Below are 6696 nucleotides of genomic sequence, written 5' to 3' on the forward strand. Positions count from 1 at the left end.
TCTAAGATAAATAATTGATCAAGAAATCCTAATGTATCTTCTCTTGAACACCTGTTACTTTCCCATTTTAGCCAACTACTTATACAGGGAATGACGACATAAAAGGAAAGAGAAAATTAGGGCAACCCGTATTTCCTTCTACTTTCAGTTCATCCTTACTTCTCAACCAGCTGAAAGTGGAGAGGGTTGGTAGAATGTGTGTGTATCAAGAAGTGAAATGAAAACAACTGAATTAGTTTTGTGTGCATTTTCAGTATTCTGGAAAAATGAAAAACATATGCATGTGTAAACTATGAAATATAAATGATATAATTTTAGTGAATCCTCATGTGAGTCAAATCTGCTCATATTTGCATTGAAATCCAACACTGCACAATATAAAGATGAAATTAAAGTTCACTAACAATTAAAATTTTTATTTTGACTTTTCTTAGAATGATATCAAATAGCAAATTAAAAATATTAGAAACCAAGAAAGAGACTGTGGAACAAAGGAAAATGCATTAGATTTTAGAACTTTTAATCAAACATTTTTTTGTGCTTGTTGAACAAGGGGTCCCATGTTTTCACTTTGCACTGGCTCCTGCCAATTATTTAGATGACACTGGTTATCAGCAAATAGATTAGGCTAGACAAAAAGTTAACACACTAACGCAGTAGTAGTTTTTAAGTTTTTCCTCCATGGACTGTCAATGTCTCCAATTTGCTGACACATTATTTGAATGCTTTCTCTCAGTTCTTCTATAAAGAATAACAAAACTAGATCAAGGCCAACACTGCTAGCCTCTTTTGATTAGAAATTGAGCTAAGTGGAAATCCTTGATTTTGCTGTAGTCTACTCTAAGAACATTGTTACAATCTATAAAGAACATTGAAAAGTAAATATTAACATTAATTATGGAAAATATTAAGAAATATTTATTATTTCTTAATATTTTCCAATTTAACCTTTCAGAGGCCTCTCCAATGATCTCTTTTGCATATTTGTCTTCTGCTATTCACTGTTGATTTTTTTGCATAATACTGGAAATGGGATATAGACTACCAATTTTTTTCTAGAATCTACCAATTTTTAAAGAAGCCCTATCAAAGTGTATTTTGCAGTTATGATATTTATTGCCCACTAATTCTCTTTACTGCCAATATTTTCTAAGTGTTGTTACATAAAAATTTTAAGTCCTATGAAGTATTAATATTTCCTGTCTACCACAATCTCATGTGTATCCCCCTCCTAACATCCTGATCAAAATAGTTTTTGAGTGTGTTTATTTTCTATTAAATGCTGTTCAGCACTTTGGGAATGGACCATCTGCTCATCTGCTTCTAGGACTGCCAAGTTCACATATGGGTCATGAACAGGTAGAAGAAGGAGAACTGATTTCTTGTTTTCAAAGACATCTACTCAGATGCTTTTTGTGCATAAACCTACTTGGTTCAGTCCATGATTAAATAACATTTGAATATCAAAATTATAATAAAATAATCTTTATTTGAAATTGCATAAAGGAATTGTTAAACTACTTTCTGGAATTATTTCATTCTATGTTCCCAATATTTCCAATTTGACTAAGGATAACAGCATCTTTATGGGGGACTGAATGATTGATTACACATCATGCCTTTGCCTCTAATAAAAGTATCAGTAATGTTAACAAGTATCATTGGTAGTTAGCTAGCAGGGTTTTTTTTAAGATTTTATTTATTTATTTGACAGAGAGATAGAGAGCACAAGTAGGCAGAGAGGCAGGCTGAGGGAGAAGGAGAAGCAGGCTCTCCGCTGAGCAGGGAGCCTGTCGCGGGACTCGATCCCAGGACCCTGGGATCACGACCCGAGCCCAAGGCAGACACTCAACCAACTGAACCACCCAGGAGCCCAGCTAGCAGTTTTTTTTAATAGCAATGATGTTCTATTTGAGGGAATATTTTTATAGGAATATTGAAAAAATAGAATGTATTGAGTAACTTTTTCTGCCAATCGTTTCAGTCTCTCATAAGTTATTTTCATAAGAAATGTAATTATTTTAGCCATCATTGTCTTTTTCTTAACTTTGACCTTACAGTCAGTTTTAATTAAAAGATCAAGGATAAATAAGAAATCTAAATAAAATGTATCATGTTATTATACACTAGACCACAGACTGGAATAATTTAATTAATTAACACCAACTGTTAGATCACTTCACATAGTAAAATAAGTTTACCCATAGTTTTATACTTGTAGTAATATTCCAAGTTCAGGTACATTCATTGAAACACAGCGTGTAAGAGCAGAACAATAGGTACAAACTATATATATACATTAATGGAGGCTATTTTCTGGTAGACCTCTCAGAAGAACAAAGGACCTTCCTTCTGAGAATTCCACAGAAATCCTGATCTCAGGCCTATTAATATAAATGGGAGCATGGGACAATTCATTAACCAATCATTTTAATCAAAGGAATTTTGTGGGCTATTTTTAAATAAGTTACCAAACTAATTACCAAGGTATGAGCAATTGGACGATTCTAAGGGAATCAGACAAGAGACTGACCTATTGCTGGGAATGAGATCAATACCCCAACCCCTTTTCCCACAATATGGTAGTGGGAAAAAAACGATGACATGTTCCACTACATTTATTCTGCTATAATTATTTCCCTCATTCAGTAAAAATCTGTTGCACATGTGCAAATTAAATCACACACACACAGCACACACTCACACACACACCACAAAACTAATCTGAGAACCACATTCCCTATTTAAACCTGTAATTTGGCTCTCGATGAGTAACAGTGTGATAGGGGAACTCACTGCTTCAATATATAATTTTCTCACAATTCGATTTCATCCTATCACCTTAATCTTACTTCCTACCATTTAAGAGGTTAGGGATGTAAGTTTTCTCACCATGAGGAATGTTCTTGAAATGTCATACCCTTTCATGACTCCATGCTTCTGCACATGCTCTTTCCTCTGTTTTAAAGTCCATTCTAAAATAATTCTATTCATGGAAGACTTCTATTTATTACTCAAAACTCATAGCATCTGTCTGAACTTAACTTGATTCATCCAGTAAAAATCAGTTACATTTTCTACTAAGTCCGTATTGAATTGCAAATATGTTTATTGTCATACTTGACAAATTTTATTTATAGATTATTTGGTTTTATATATGTCTCTTTGATTATACTGTAACTTTTTAAAATTAATTTATCACCAGAGCTCAGCATAGTTTCTGGAACAACAGATAGTCAAAACATTTATAAACTAGACAAAAAAAAATCTCATATTTCAAAGGAATGGTTTTGTCTCTGCCATATTTTAGTAACATGCATAGTCTCCCCAAATGTAAAATGGTTATAGAGAAACTCAAGAGAGTTTCTTATTTATATAGACTTATGTAACTTACATAGCAAATACCAAATCGTAGGTTTTACCACTTCAGTAAAGATTGGACTAAAATTAAATTTGTGATACAATCTGCATTTTTTGTTATTTAATATATTTATGAAGCTATAGGTTTATTGTTAGTGATTGAGTTCATTTGGAGAATTAACCTTAATGTTTGAATTGCTGCATATGTCTTTGCTCATAGATTGAAATAATTTAAATATGCTTAATCTATTTTATAATTTAAAGTATTTCTTGAAATTCAATCTAATATACTTAAGAAGCTATCTGGTTTTTCCAGTTTCTTTACATTGTCCAGCAATTAAAAGAACTGGTGTGCATTAAATATATATCTACTGAATACATCCTATGTTTCTACAACATGGTAGGGATCATAAATGAGAGTCATAATATAAGCATAAAAGTTGTTAGTAACTTCTAACATGACATATGCAACATCGAGTAACAATAGAAAATTATATATACTACTTTTATAAGAGTGATAAAATCAATAAGTGATATGAGAATTGAAAGACATTTGATAGGGATATGAGTAATTAAGGATATTAAATCCAGTGATTTGAATTTGTAATACATCTTGGGTTTTCCAATTTAATGAAGTTGTACTGTCGCAATTTTTTAATAGTGGGAAATTGAGATCATTTTTATGATTGAAACTTTGTTAACTCTTTTAAATGTGCAGAGCCCCTTTAAAAACAACAGATTTATTAAGACTGGATAAGAAAAATGGGTAAGCAATGGGTGTTGGATCAGTTCATAGGACTAAAAATCTAGGTGTTGCAAAGTTTCAAGTTAGGTTTATATATTAGGAGATCGGGTCTATATTAGGAGTTGAAAATTCTATCCCAGGCATGGGACCATGAGTGCAAAATTAGCTTTTAATTCCCATAATCAGTTTATAAGACAAGAGAACATGTGAAGAGTATTAACAAAAGATTGTAGTCATGTTAGAGGCTCAGGGATTCTTAGACAATGGAGATAGGGAAACCAAAGAGTGAATACATAGAAGCTCAGTCACACCACACTGGTATTTAGTGCCAAATATAGTCAGAGAAAAGGAGGTACATGAGGGGGAGAGACAGGTTTGAAACTAGATTAGAGTCCCCTAATTAGCAGGTTGGGGAAGACAGGCAGCCTCTGCATTACAGGGCAGGGAAATTGACTATTTGGATAACTCATCATAAAGTTGGGGTATTTATTATCTTCATGTGCCTGAATCTGAGTTACAAAGTAGGATCAAGAGCCAGGGTTAGAATTAGCTGTTTTGCAACTGACTGGTATGAGACATGAGAAAAAAATTGAATTGGCATTGCGAAGAAACTAAGATGCCTTTAGACTACAACTACCCAGAGAGTTGTGAGACTGATTTGCTGATATACTTGAAGATTAATTATGAGGACCTTCACTATGAATCATAAGAGAGGCTTGGAAATTTGGCAGGCTTTGCAAGTCAATAAAGTGGTGTCTAATATAGAGAATACATAATGTCTTGGAAAGCTCTTAGAGGTGAGTCATGAGTATAAAATTTATCTGTTTCTACAGCAATCCAGTGGAACCAATCAGGGTGTTTAGAGAGGGCCAGACATGAGGCTGGGGTGGACAGGAAATACTGACATTTTATAGGATTTTATTTTATTTATTTACTTTTTTCTCTTTAAATAGACACTTTATTATATCCACAGGCGATAAAATCCCAGAGCTACTGTTAGGCACATAAATACAGATCCTGCTAAATATTTAATGTTATCGAGCTTGTGTGACTCCAGCATGGTTTTGAGGCCAGCGACCTCAGTGTCTATCTTCCTGTCTGTCTGGGTGACAGCACCATCTTGCTGGGCATGCAATGCCACCATTTCTGTCCTCATTTCCAGCAGCTTCCTTTCATTCAACGAGTACAATTCCTTCACTCTGCTCTTTTCTAGATTGAAGTCTAACTTGGTATGTTCGGACTTTGACCACTTCATCCATTATTTGTTGTTTTAACCGATGTAGTTCCACGTTTATCTTCTCATTTTCTGCTCTGAGGGCTGAAAATTCGCTCTTCTCCAAAATAATCATATCTTTTTTCACATTGGCAATCTGAGACATTATTTGCTGTACGGTGATCTCCTGCTGCATCTTGGTGACCATATCCTTGTAGACAATATCCATGTTGGCGTCCGTGATCTTGACCAATGCAGAGACAGTGATTTCTGCTTGCTGGGTGGAGAACCCATTTTCTTCCAGTAAACACACTAAGGCATGGGTGTCAAAGTAGAGCTTCTTGTTCCCACAAGAGGTGAAATCTCTCCTTTTGTGCTCCAGATCTCTCCTGCGCTCCAGCTGCAGGCTCCCAGCAGAGAGGCTCAGCTCTCTCCTGGACGAAGTGAGGGCGGCCATTCGGCCGCGGCACAGGTGGAGGGCGCCGGCGGCCCAGGCGATGCCTGGGGCCAGGCCCCGCAGGTACCTCCCGCGCCGCCACGGCCGGCCGCGGGGACGCAGGGCCTCGGGCGCGAGCGCTCCGGGTCCGCGAGGGGCCGGCGCGGGGCGACGGCGGCCAGGCGCGGGGAGGGCACGAGCAGGAGGAGGAGCAGCGGGGAGGCACGTGACGCGCCGCCGCGGGCCGCCGGACCACGAGACCGCAGCGCCCCGAGACCCACGGACAGCGCTGACAGGCAGTGGCGCGCCGAGACGCCGCGGCCGCCCGGACTTCCGCAGCTGCCTGACGGCAGGAAGAGCAGAAGCCGCCGGCGGCCCGGCGGACTCTTCAGCCTCCCGCCCGCGACGAAGCCGCGGTCCATCGCCACGGCGGTCACCGGCCCGAGCGCGCGCTCATGCTGCTCGCGCGCCGCGCCAGCCCGAGTCCGACGACAGGAGCGAGCGTGGGCGGTGGCGCCGGGCCCGCCCTCTATAGGATTTTAAAAAAGTACATTACTATCCATATGTTAAAGATTTGTCAAATTTGTCTGCCTTCTCTAGCCATTTCTGAGAGTGCCTGAAGTTTGGACAAGGCATCTATGCAGTATGTTATACGATTTTCTTGAATGATGAGTAAAGGCTTATAATAAGTGAAGTGTGATGTCATCCATTACCAGAATATTGATTCCATTTAGCCTATAAAACAATTCACACATTCAGTGGAAAGGACACTGAAATTAATTTTTGATGGCCATTGTATCTTCCTCTTTCCCACCAAAGCATTATCTATCCTTGATCTACAAACTAGAAACCAAACTGGTTAAAAAGGTTTTAGATCCTCTAAAATAGAGTGAGAAATTTATATATAATCTTAGCCCCTGATCTCACCTAGGATTCTCACAA

General features: G+C 37.9%; 1 pseudogene; it reads right to left on the minus strand.

Annotated features, from left to right (window-relative positions):
- Positions 1 to 5063: 5063 nt before the first annotated feature.
- LOC114223481 (mitochondrial calcium uniporter regulator 1 pseudogene) lies at positions 5064 to 6211 on the minus strand (annotated as a pseudogene).
- Positions 6212 to 6696: the final 485 nt, after the last annotated feature.

The sequence above is a fragment of the Eumetopias jubatus genome, unplaced genomic scaffold (assembly GCF_037043125.1).
Source record: "Eumetopias jubatus isolate StellerSeaLion01/CBP00866 unplaced genomic scaffold, mEumJub1_p1.0 scaffold_9, whole genome shotgun sequence".
Lineage (NCBI taxonomy): Eukaryota > Metazoa > Chordata > Mammalia > Carnivora > Otariidae > Eumetopias > Eumetopias jubatus.